Raw genomic sequence first — 13,632 nt, forward strand, 5'->3', positions numbered from 1 at the left:
GGTCATCCGCATCTGCGAGCCCGTAGGTGCGAGCAAGGTTCTGCATATGCGGAGAATGGAGGGATGTACTATCTTCGCCGAAGCGGATGAAGGGTCAGAAGTGCTTCCGCAGATACGAAGCTTTGAGCGCAGGTGCGGATCCTATGGACTTAAGTGACGGGGATTTTATGGCAAAAGCGATTGTGCAGGTGCGGAGATTTGGCCTGCAAGTGCGAAAATACTGGGCAGAATGTTAAATTCGAGGGTTTCGTGAATTTTATCATTATGGAGTTTGTAAACTCGGACTAAGCGATTTTTAAGAGGGATTTCGAGGGTTTCTTGAGGTAAGTCACTTGTGATCATTTTTATTCAATAATATTACTTCTCCATTGAATTTCCCACCTAGTTTGTATGTTTTTTAGGACGAATTCTTGGAGTTTTAGGCTAGGGATTGAAGAGTTAAATTTGGGGATTTTAGTGAAGTTTTGGTGTCGGAATTTGGTAAATTTGGTATGGTTGGACTCGTGGTTGAATGGGCTTCCAGATTTTTTAACTTTTATTGGATTCCAAGACATGGGCCCGGGGGTTGACTTTTGAGTTGACTTTTTGACTTCTGACGAAGAGCTTAGCATTTTCATATGGAATTGATTGTTGTAACTAGTGTTGATTGTATCGCATTGCCTGTGGCTAGATTCGAGGCGTTCGGAGGCTGATTCGCGAGGCAGGGGCTTGCTAGCGGAGTGATTTCATTTTCTTGAGGTAAGTATCATATTTAAACTCGGTTAAGACACCAGTTGCCTGAATTGTTTTGATAGCCACATGCTTTTGGGTGCACACATGCATGGGGATGAGCCTATGCGCGAGCACTGAGACTATATACACATGTTTGGGTTATGCTCGGGCTCTTATAAGTCTAGAAATTACTGTTAAGCTTTAGACTTTGATATCTCACATGTTGTAACAGTTTATGGGACACCCCTGAACTAACTTGATAAATGCTTTTCATTGATGAAATGGCCGGTTTTGAGCTACAATAGCGCATTTTGCACATGCCTACACTTTAGCATCTAATTTACACCAGTCCAGGGACATGAGAATCTTATTTCATTCATCATATACCTGTATACTTGCTTTATTGCTTCTAAATGATATGTTTGGAGTGGGGCCCGCGGCTATGCCGGGCGGCTTATGCTATTGGCACGTGAGTTGTCCGTGCAACACGTGCATTGTCCGTGCAGGTTCTATTGTTAGCACGTGAGTTGTCCGTGCTGCACGTGAGTTTTCCATGCGGATCCATATATTGATAATATTGATAGTGAATTGTCCATGTCACATATTAGTTGTCTGTGCAGGTTCTATTATTAGCACGTGAGTTGTCCGTGCAGTGTGTGAAACTTGTACTTTCTTGATCATTTATCTTATTTACTTGTTTCCTTCCTCTACATGCCACATTACTGTTGAGCAGGGTATCTGAGAAACAGTGCACATGCACACACGGATATTCTTCTCACAAAGCCTTATGAGTTAGCTTTAAATATTGTGTTGTGCTGGTCTAAAAAAGGCATAATTACACTGAAATAACTAGTATCCTCAATAATGTTAGCTTATCTTACCTTGCCTTCTTTATTTGCGATACTTATTGAGTTGGTTATACTCACACTACGCCCTGCACCTCGTGCGCAGATCCAAGCATTTTCGTGCATGGTGGTTGTTGATCGTGGAGTATTACCTGTTCGGAGATTATCGAGGTAGCTGCTTTGGCGTCCGCAGGCCTTGGCTCTCCTCCCCTACATCTTAGTTTTTGATTATTCTGTTCTACTTTCATAGATAGTGTATTAGACTGTGATAATGTATAGATGATCATGTACTCCGTGACACCCAGGTTTTGGAAAAGACTTTTGTATGAGTTGAGGCGTTTTCCATCTAGTTTTATGAGATTTTCCCTTATTTAAACCTGTTTTAGTATATTTTTAAATTCAAAGTGTTGGTATGTGTGAGTTGCCGTCTTGCCTAGTATCATGATAGGCGCCATCACGGCAGATTGAGATTTTGGTCGTGACAATACTTTTGTTTTAGATCATGCTTTCATTGGAGATAATACATGCCTTGGCAAACACGACTGGAGAAGAATGGGATCTAACAAATGATGAGAAAATGGATAGGGTAAAATTGGTTTATATTGAATTACCAAATGATAGTATGACACATGGAATCGGAGATAGACGGAAGACAAGTCAACTGAGAATTAAGGTCGGGACAACAACTGCAGATGGTATCGGATAGACCCCGAAGGGAGCATTATCAACGGGAGTAGGCCGAATGTTTGTCACCAGATGATATTTAGTGAAGAATATTCCCTAGTATTAAATGGGCAGCCGTTGCAGAGAATTTCGGCATTCATGGCCTGCCATTACACATTCATCAATGGCCCCTTTTATTGTTATTTAAGAGGGGCTTGATCCTAGGATCTTGTTTCCTAGATATAGCTATAAATAGTGGCTTCAACAACCATTATAGAGGGAGGAAATCTCTTGCAAAACGTATGCTATACTTTATTCTCAAGCTAAATAATACAACTTTACTTTTTGTTTGATATTGCTCTTACTGCTGTCCTCGAAAGCATTGCTCTCGGAGCCAGGCTTGTCATTTCTCTTCATTTTAATGCTAAGCTTTAATTTAATTTATTTATCATTGATCAAATCAATTCGCTTGTCTATAAACCACACAACAAATTCAACTGTACCATTTTACGGGTAAACAAAAATCTGCACAACTTGACGGCCTAGGCTTGGTAATTCACTTTCTTGATTTAATAGAAAAAGTCACAAAAAATATTAGAGAAAAACATTGGGATCATATACGTTAGACTGGTTCAAAATAATTATACAAATTCACCCAGTAAATTGTGTAGGCATATAAATTGTATTAAAATTAAATTCATGAAATAATTTGGACTATATTTTAAATTCAAGATATATTGGTCCAAATAAATATATGGGCTAATATAATTGAATTAATTATATAAGTCCAATATATATGGATTAAATAAATAAGTCTTAATCTATTGGGCTAGCCCATTTAACTGGCTAAAGTGATGAGCCCACTTCATTAAGCCCAAGATGTCATCTTCCTAGAGGTCCAGTTTGGTGCCACGTGTCAAATAACGTGGCGCGCCAAGTCAATCGGAAGATCCAATAGGACCATGCCACGTGTTAAAATGACAAGGCATGCCCAGTCACACTGAAAGGCCAATGAAATCGCACCACGTGTGCAAGTGACATGTTCTGGCCAATCAAATGCGGTCATGTCACACTTCAATTTGATTGGTCGGAAAGAGTTTGTTCTTATCATGACTCCACACTTCCACAACTATAAATAGGGGTCTTCATTACTCAAAAAAGACACCAGAAGTTATAACAAGAAGCAAGAGACAACTCGTGGATCAAACGCCGTAAATTTCTCTACAAGTTTCAGGCTTCAAGCAACCAAGTTCAAGTTTAAGAAACAAGTTCAAGCTCAAGAACGAAGAACAATTTAAGTATTCAAGATCAAGAACAAAGTCAAATCAAATACAAGGCGTTCAAGATCAAGGCTACTTGTTCGTGATAAAATTCTTGGCAGCAATCAAAGTGTTCACGACAGAGAAATCAATTTAAAATTCAAGATCAAGCTCAAAGGCCCTTGAATTTATATTGAAAAGTAGAATAAAAGGATTCATAGAGATTGTACACTCATATTATTTGAAATCAAATACTACGATCGTTGCAATATTTTTCGGTCCTGATTTTATTTTCTCGATGCAAATTTATTGTCTACAAATTCTGGCAAGCCTAGTGGGACAATCTCTACCTCTCATCCCAACTTTCCAATCACCAAAGTTCAAGAACATTGAAATGGATTCGAAGAAAATCAACTCCAGATCAACATCCACCAAGGCTGCTAACTCCAGGTTCTATGCTGATGTGGAAAGCATCCTCGATGTTACCTTTGGAAGCTCCGGACCAGTTACGAGGAGCAAAGCAAGCTCTTTAGGACAACAAGCACCCCAAGTGCCGTCCGCATCAACCCCTGTTTTCGGATCTTCATCCCCAAAAGGAGCAAGATCTTCCACAAACGCACCTGAAGGAGGAAGCGATGTTGCTGAAAAGATCAAGAAAACTCTTGCTCTGCTTGACCTCTCCGGATCCAAGCACTCTGCTGTGAAGGAAGATGATTATGCGTCAAGTGATGGATCCTACCAACTTACACCACATAGAGTGAGCCAATCAAGGATCAATCTGTATGAAAATCCATGCTACTCTCCATCGTCCACAACAATCATGCAAGCCATGGTGACAAACACTTCATCTGTGGAGGAGCAATTGGCAAACTTGACGGAAGCAATCGCTGGCTTGACCAACTGCATGCAAAATCAAGAGGCTAGAATTGACAAGTTAACAGACAGGGTGAGAATCTTGATGGAAGAAGAATCCACCCATGCACCCGGTAAGCTCCCAGAAGTCCTAGAGAGTGACTCTCCCCCAAGACAAGTAGCATCCACTAAGGCTATCCCTGTCTCATCTGAAGGGATGATTCCAATCGATCAACTGAAGGAGTTCATTGAAGGAACCATTAAGAACAAATATGAAGTTGCTGCCAAATCCTCCCGTACATATGCAAAGCCGTACACTACAAGGGTTGATATGTTGAAGATGTCGGCTGGCTATCAACCTCCAAAGTTTCAACAGTTTGATGGTAAAGGTAACCCAAAGCAACATGTGGCGCACTTCGTGGAGACGTGCAACAATGCTGGGACTTATGGAGATTACCTCATCAAGTAGTTTGTCCGCTCGCTAAAAGGAAATGCTTTTGACTGGTACACAGACCTCGAGGCTGGATCTATCGATAGCTGGGATCAACTAGAGCAAGAGTTCCTCAATCGCTTTTATAGTACAAGACGTACTGTGAGTATGATAGAACTTACAAGTACTCGACAACAAAAGGGGGAACCAGTTATCGACTTTATCAATCGTTGGAGGAATGCAAGTCTCAACTTTAAAGATAGGCTTTGTGAAGCTTCAGGCATAGAGATTTGTATCCAAGGCATGCATTGGGGATTGCACTACATCTTGCAAGGTATCAAGCTTAGCACATTTGAAGAACTTGCGACTCGTGCCCATGGAGCATGTCCTCCGCTGGAAATGAAAGGTTGCCTATCTATGAGCCTCGCAAAGGCAACGACAAGCAAGAAGTCAGGAAGTGGGGCAAGTTCGTACCCAAGTCTAAAAGCAAAGAAGCAATGAATGTTAACACGTCGCCTGTGAAGTTCATGACGAAGGTGAGCAAGAAGCAGAGTATGAAATCCACTTCTTTTCAAGATAAGCCAAGTGGAAAGTTGACTCTAAAAGAAATGCAAGAGAAAGAGTACCCATTTCTGGATTCTGATGTGCCAGCCATTTTCAAAGAACTCCTCGAGTTGAATCTCATTGAACTTCCGGAGATGAAGCGACCAAATGAAGCTGGGAAAACGAATGACCCAAATTTCTGCAAATATCACCGACTTGTAAGCCACCCTCTGGAGAAGTGCTTTGTCTTCAAGGACAAAGTTATGGACTTGGCCCATGAAAAAAAGATCGTGCTTGAAGATGAGAAGGCAAGTGAGAACCAAGTCTATATCACCTTTGGCTCATTTAGTCTAGATGAGTTATGCAGTTTAAAACAAATCAAAGAAAAAGAATTACTGAATAATAACAAAGTCGAAGTAGACCGCCATGATGATGATGAAGGTTGGACATTGGTAACTCGCCGTAGGCGCCACAAAAGGAGCCCACGAAAAGAATCAATAGAGCAACCAACAAGGAAAATGATGGTAAAAATACCAAGGAGATGGAATTCAGTTAAGTATTTGAAGAAAGCAAAAATGGAGGTGCACCATCCTCAAAAGCCGCGACATCCAGTGACCTTGGAGGAGTTCTTACCAAGTTGGTTCCGCACGAAGATTTCCCATGAGGGCATTGATGCCTCTTGTTGCCATGCTGACAAAGGGAAAGAAAAGAGTGATGACCTACCGTTGGCACCATCTTCGGAAAAGCTCATCGAGTCCACTCCTCAAGAAGTTAATGCTTGTGAGGAAAAAGTCACGTTCACAAATGACGATCTTTTGCTAGGTGACACTCTTCATAACTGCCCATTGTACCTGGTTGGCTATATGTGTGATGAAAGGGTAAATCGAATTTTGGTTGACGGGGGATCCTCAGTGAACATTTTTCCAATTCGCACTGTGAAAGAACTTGGTATTCCCATGAATGAACTCTCAGAAAGTCGTGTGATGATCCAAGGATTCAACCAAGGGGGCAAAGATCCATAGGTGCGATCAGGCAGGAAATCACCATTTAAGATATGCAATCAAGTGCATGGCTACATGTGATCGATGCAAAGACTTCATACAACATCTTGCTTGGAAGGCCTTGGATGCATGAGAACAAAGTGGTTCCATCTACCTACCATCAGTGTTTGAAATACTATAAGGGTGAAGTCGAGAAGAAGATAGTTACTAATGATGAGCCATTCACCGAGGCTGAGTCACACTTCGCCGATGCAAAGTTTTACTTGAAGAACTGCATTGTGAAGGAGCTAAAAGCCGATGATGTCATAAAAAGCAAAAATTATGAGCCCACAACTAAAAGAACAGAAGTGATAACTGGTAGAGTCAAAGATGTTACCGAGAAGGTACAACCCAACGCGAATAAATCTTATAGAGGGGGTATTGCGTCTTATGGCAAGAAAGTGAGTCATGCGCTCCAATATGTCCCTAAAAGGAAGAAAGACATGGGCGAATCATCTAATCTCCAAACTAACACGCTAAAGGAGTTAACTCTTCCGGTAAAACAAATTGAGACAGTAAAGTTGTCTTCGAAGCCGCTTGCGGGGTTTGTAGCCCAAAATCGTTTGCAGAATGTGGCACTCCCTACAAAGCGAACAGATAAAGGTTTTGATCCTAATGCTTATAAGCTATTTGCAAAAGTTGGATACAATCCCAATGAGCCGTCAAAGTTAGGGAAGCTCCCATCAAAAGCTGCAACGAGGAAACCACGTGAAGGTTTGGGATACAAGCAACCGTCACTAGTGCGCATCTCAATAAGAAGAACGAGCAGCAATTACATCACTGTAGAAGATGAATCGGCCGCTTCCAACAAGCCTTCTGCCTTTGATCGAGTTGGAAAATCACTTGTGAGGACCTCTGTATTTGAAAGATTGGGTCCATTAAAGAAAGGGAACAAGTTCCGGAGAAATTTTCAAAGCATAAGAACACCCACTTCACCCAAAATTCAGGAGATCTCTAAGGATTTCCAAAGTTTGGTTCCTTCTAGAATGAGGCGACAAACAAAACTTGTGGTTTCATGTAAAGAAGTACTGAAGGTAAAGCCATATACTGTGGTCTACATTAAGGAACGAGACGAAGATGAAGAAAGTGTGGGTTCTTCGTATCATGTTACTGTACAAGTCGAGAATGGCGTTCCATCTTCAACGGAGGATAATGCAGAATTAGAGAATGTTTCACCGTGTTATCACATATCCTTCGACGATGGGGACGCTCAAGAAGATGAAGATGCGAAGGATGCTCCACCTGAACTTGAAGAAGGAGTGAAGACGACAGTTGATGCCTTAAAATAACTTAACCTTGGTACCGATGAAGAACCAAGACCCACCTACCTATGTGTTTTACTAGAAGTTGATGAAGAGAGCACTTATATTGAGTTACTCAAGGAGTTCAGGGATGTCTTCGCTTGGAGTTACAAATAAATGCCTGGTTTGGACCCTAAAGTAGCAGTTCATCACCTTGCCGTCAAGAATGGTGCTCGTCCTGTTAAAAAAACCAAAGGCGCTTTAGGCCGGACTTGGTTCCCTTGATTGAAACCGTAGTTAACGAACTCATCGAAGCAGGCTTTATTCGTGAAGTTAAATACCCAACATGGGTTTAAAGTATAGTCCCTGTAAGGAAGAAAAATGGCCAGATTCGAGTGAGCGTTGACTTCAGGGATCTCAACAATGCGTGTCCAAAAGATGAATTCCCGCTTCCTATTCCAGAGCTGATGATCGATGCTACTACTGGATACGAGGTAATGTCATTTATGGATGGTTCATCAGGCTATAACCAAATCCTCATGGTGCCAAAAGATGAAGAGCTTACTGCATTCCATACTCTAAAGGTATTTATTGCTACAAGGTAATGCCTTTTGGCTTGAAGAACGCTGGTGCTACTTACCAAAGAGCTATGCAAAATATCTTTGATGACATTCTCCACAAGAATGCCGAATGCTATGTGGATGACTTGGTGGTAAAATCAAGAAAGAGGGGCGACCACTTAAAAGACTTGAGAATGGTGTTTGAGTTGCTCCGGAGGTACCAACTTAGGATGAATCCATTGAAATGCGCCTTTGGAGTTACTTCCGTAAAGTTCCTTGGTTTCATTGTCCGACATCGAGGGATCGAAATTGATCAAGCCAAAGTGGATGCTATTTTGAAAATGCCCGAGCCCCACAATATTCATGAATTGAAAAGTCTGCAAGGAAAGCTAGCATACCTTAGGAGATTCATCTCAAACCTAGCTGGGAGGTGCCAACCGTTCAGTCGCCTTATGAAGAAAGGTGTCCCTTTCAAATGGGACCAAGCATGTAGCAATGCCTTTGAGAGCATTAAATCCTACTTGATGAAGCCTCCGGTTTTGGCATCCCCTATACTTGAAAAGCCGCTGATACTATACATTTCAGCACAAGAAAGGTCTGTTGGAGCGCTGTTGGCCCAAGAAAATAGTGAAGGGAAAGAAAACTCCCTTTACTACTTGAGAAGGATGATGACACCAAATGAGCTGAATTATTTGCCAATTGAAAAGTTATGTTTGGCGCTAGTCTTCTCAATCCAAAAGTTGAAGCACTACTTTCAAGCTCATGTCGTTCGTTTGGTTTATAGAGCGAATCCCACCAAGTTCGTGATGTCAAAACCTGTCCTTAGTGATCGACTAGCAAGGTGGTACCTCCAGTTTTAACAATTTGAAATCGTGTACATCCCACAAAAGGCTATAAAAGGACAAGCGTTAGCGGACTTCTTGGCAGATCACCCTATACCTGATGATTGGGAGCTAACTGACGAACTACCTGATGAGGACGCCATGGTCATTGAAGTTCAGCCTCCATGGAAGATGTACTTCGATGGTGCTGCGCATCGCGGAAGGGCTGGTGATGGTGTAGTATTTGTCACTTCTCAAGGTGAAGTTTTGCCCTACTCTTTTACGTTGATGCAACTGTGCTCTAACAACGTTGCTGAGTATCAAGCACTAATACTTGGGCTCAAAATGGCTGTCGAAATGAAGAGGTTGCAATTGCAAGTCTTTGGTGACTCTCAGTTAGTGGTCAATCAGCTTTTAGGTAGTTACGAGGTCAAGAAGCCTGAACTATGCCCATATCATGATTACGCCAAAAACTAATAGGGTGGCTTGGTGATGTGACTATTCAGCATGTGCCAAGGAAAGAAAATAAGAAGGTTGATGTTTTAGCTGCCCTAGCTTCATCGTTAACCTTGCCTGATCAAGCGCAAGTTACTGTCTGCAAAAAATGGGTAGTACCACCGCCAAATAAGACTGAAGGTGAAGAAAATGAACTCAAGCATCTTGTCGCGGTTTCTGAAATTGAGAAAGAAGAATGGCGACAACCCATTATCGACTACTTATGCTATAGGATACTTCCAAAAAATCCGAGGAGAAGGACTGAAATCTGGCGTCGTGCACCTCGCTTCCTTTACTACAAAGATACCCTATACAGAAGATCATTCAAGGGAGTACTCCTGCGATGCTTAGGGGAAGATGAAGCACTCCAAGCTTTGCAAGAAGCGCATTCAGGGGTATGTGGGTCACACCAGTCTGGACCATAGCTCTATTTCCATATAAAAAGGATGGGATATTATTGGCCAACGATGGTAAAATATTGCTTGGACTACGCTCGAAGATGCAAAGCTTGTCAATTCTATACGAATTTTATTCGTCAACCTCCTGAAGTGTTGCACCCGATTGTTGCATCCTGGCCATTTGATGCTTGGGGATTGGATGTTCTTGGACCACTACCAAAGTCCTCTGGTGGGCACCTATACATCTTGGCTGCAACTGACTACTTCTCAAAATGGGCTAAAGTTATTGCTCTTATGGAAGTAAAGAAGGACAACGTTGCAAGTTTCATCCGAGTAAACATTATTTATCGCTTTGGCATTCCTCGTTTCATAATAACGGTAATGGAAAGCCATTCGATAATAGGTTGATGAACAAGATTTGTGATCTCTTTGGCTTCAAGCAACGTAACTCTTTGATGTACAATGCTGCCGCCAATGGTCTAGCTGAGGCATTCAACAAAACTCTATGCAACTTATTGAAGAAAGTCGTCTCTAAATCCGAACGAGATTGGAACGACCGTATGGAAGAAGCTCTATGGGCATATAGGATAACTCACCGCACACCAACACAAGCGACCCCTTATGCACTCATTTATGGAGTTGAAGCCGTCTTGTCACTCGAGCGTCAAATACCTTCATTACAATTAGCTATTCAAGAAGGCATCACTGATGAAGAAAATGCTCGACTTCGATTAGCAGAGTTGGAGGCTCTTGATGAGAAAAGGTTGGAAGCTCAACAGAGTCTTGAATGTTATCAGGCTCGATTGTCTCGCGCCTTCAATCGCCCAAGATCCTTTCAAGTAGGAGATCAAGTCCTTGCCATAAGAAGACCCACCATTACTTCTCATAAACCTGTAGGGAAGTTCAGTTCAAAACGGGATGGGCCATATGTCGTGCAAGAAGCTTATTCAAGTGGGTCTTACAAGCTGGTTAATGCAGACGGCATGAGAATCGGCCCTATCAATGGAAAATTCTTAAAGAAGTGTTATCCTTGAAATTGCGACGCTCCTTGACACATGAGCCTAAACTGCATGTTTCTACACTCCTGTCCCGTATGAGTCTAAACTGTGTACGGCCCCCACAAAAAAAAAAGAGTCCGCTAGGTTGAAAACCTCGAAAGAGGCGGCCTTGGCAAAAGTTAGGACATAAAAAAAAGCAAAAAAAAAAGTCCGCTAGGTTGAAAACCTCGAAAGAGGCGGCCTAGGCAAAAGTCAGGACATATTAAAAAAACAAAAAAATAAAAATAAAAATAAAAATAAAATAAAATAAATAATTACCCATTCTGAACTACGGTATGATTTGATCCTCTTCACGGAGGTACGTAGGCAACTTAGAGTTTCATTCTGAGTTCAGTCGCATGATTTCAAAAGATACATAGTGCCCCAATTATTGTCTGAGTGAAGTATGAATGGAATGTAAAATCAAGCTAAAACGCTCCTGTTGAACTTTGGATCCTATTTGATTTGATGGGGGCAAGTTGCTATGGTAAAATGGTGTCTTCACTGGAATGATGACAATATTTGCATCAAAGTCTAGGGATGCCGCTATGGTAAATTTGTGTCTTCAATGAAATGATTAATATCTTTTAGGAGGCTGCCAAGCATTTGAATTGAAGTCTGGGGATTCGCTATGCCTTCAGGTTTTCCACCCTTCAAGTTGAAATATTTAAGCCCTCGAAGTCTCCAAGTTGAAGTCTTCAAGTCCGTCGGTCTTCAAGTTGAAATCTTCAAGTCCGTCGATCTTCAAGTTGAAGTCTTCACGTTCGCCACTCTTCAAGTTGAAATATTTAAGCCCTCCAAGTCTCCAAGATGAAGTATCCAAGTCCGTCGGTCTTCAAGTTTAAGTATTCAAATTCTTCGGTCTTAACGTCGAAATATTTTAACCTCCAAGTCTTCAAGTTGAGGTCCTCAAACTCGTCGGTCTTCAAGTGGAAGTATTTGAGCCCTCAAATTTTTCAGGTTGAAACGTCAAAGTCCGCCGAATCTTCAAGTTTGTCGTTCTTTAAGTTGAAATGTGCAAAGTCTGCCAAATCTTCAAAGTTTTCCAAGTGTTCAAGTCGACGTCATCAAGTCCATGAAGTCTTCAAGTTGAAGCTTTATAATTTTCCAATCTTAAGGTGGACATATAAGTTCCTTTGCACCTTAAGTCGGCCTCTTCGTGGGTTTGTCCCTAAAAGGAACTATAACTTTCCAATCTTAAGGTGGAAATATGAGTCCTTTTGCACCTTAAGTCGGTATCTTCGTGGGTTTGTCCCTAAAAGGAACTATAACTTTCCAATCTTAAGATGGACATATGAGTCCCTTTGCACCTTAAGTTGGCCTCTCCGGTAGTCGGGCTATATTGAGAGTAGTCTCTCCGGTAGTCGGGCCATTTTGAGAGTAATCTCTCCGGTAGTCGGGCCACATTGAGAGTAATCTCTCCGGTAGTCTGGCCATTTTGAGAGTAATCTCTCCGGTAGTCGGGCCACATTGAGAGTAATATCTCCGGTAGTCGGGCCATTTTGAGAGTAATCTCTCCGGTAGTCGGGCCACATTGAGAGTAATCTCTCCGATAGTCGGGCCATATTGAGAGTAATCTTTCCGCTAGTTGGGCCCACAGGCGGACCCAGGATTTGAGCATAGCGGGGGCACCATCTTTAGTATACCAAGCACCTGATAGCGATAAAGTTCGATGTTCAAGTCTATAAAAACTTAATGATAATGATAGTTATCATCAAAATACAAACTTCGATATTATCGAATATCATTAATTTGGTACTAACATATCATAAAGTACATCGTCCACTCATATCAGGGCCGGAATTATGTGATTTCACATCATACTCATCTATAAAATGAGAGGCATTGTATCTTAAAACTATAACTTGAGTGAAAATAATTAATCTTCGCCAAGAATACGTTATCTAAATTCATAAGAACAAGAATGTCCTAAAAATAACAATTCCAAGCAAAATAATATTTTCTTCAATCACCTAAGGATATTTCTTCTCAATCACAGAAGGATCCTTCCTTCTCAATCAAAGAAGGATATTTCTTCTATTTTTAATTTTTTAGGTAGATTGTTTTAGATAATCGACAGCTCCAATTGACCATTCATATGTAAGTAATATCACTAAATTAATACTGAATCAATAAAAACCTTTTCTCCTTAACTAATATAGTATGTTACATACCTGAAATATAATTTAACGCTTTCTCCTCAAAGTGATGCAAGAGTCAATTGCTAATCTGAGTATAATTTACATAAATTGAAAACGCAAATATTTGTAATATATTTCTAGCGTAATATTTTCAATATGAAAAAACTGACTCAAATAAAATCAAAGAAGAAGGGACTCAAATACAGTTATCGTTGTCGTCACCAAATAGGACAATCGAATTTAGAAGAGATGCAGAAAACTAAACTTTTGAATGAGGCGGGAATTTGAAAAAAAGGTTAATTAAGTTTTAAGTTTATTATTATGTAGAAGTATCAAATTATAATTAAATTCAGAAAAGGTTATAAAAATATAACTAGTTGACTACTAAAAAAGGTAAAAGTACAGTAGAATTATAAAAGTTGTAGGAGAGAGGAATCGAACTTGAGACATCAAAGAATTGAAGGAATTTTGAGAGCTTTCTTAAACCAACTCCTCTGTCCAACTTTTGTGTTTAGGGTGCACACGTAAATTATTTAAGGGGGTCCTTGCTGTATATATATATATAATATATATATATATATATATATATATATATA

Source organism: Nicotiana attenuata, chromosome 12 (genome assembly GCF_001879085.1).
Source record: "Nicotiana attenuata strain UT chromosome 12, NIATTr2, whole genome shotgun sequence".
NCBI classification, from domain to species: domain Eukaryota; kingdom Viridiplantae; phylum Streptophyta; class Magnoliopsida; order Solanales; family Solanaceae; genus Nicotiana; species Nicotiana attenuata.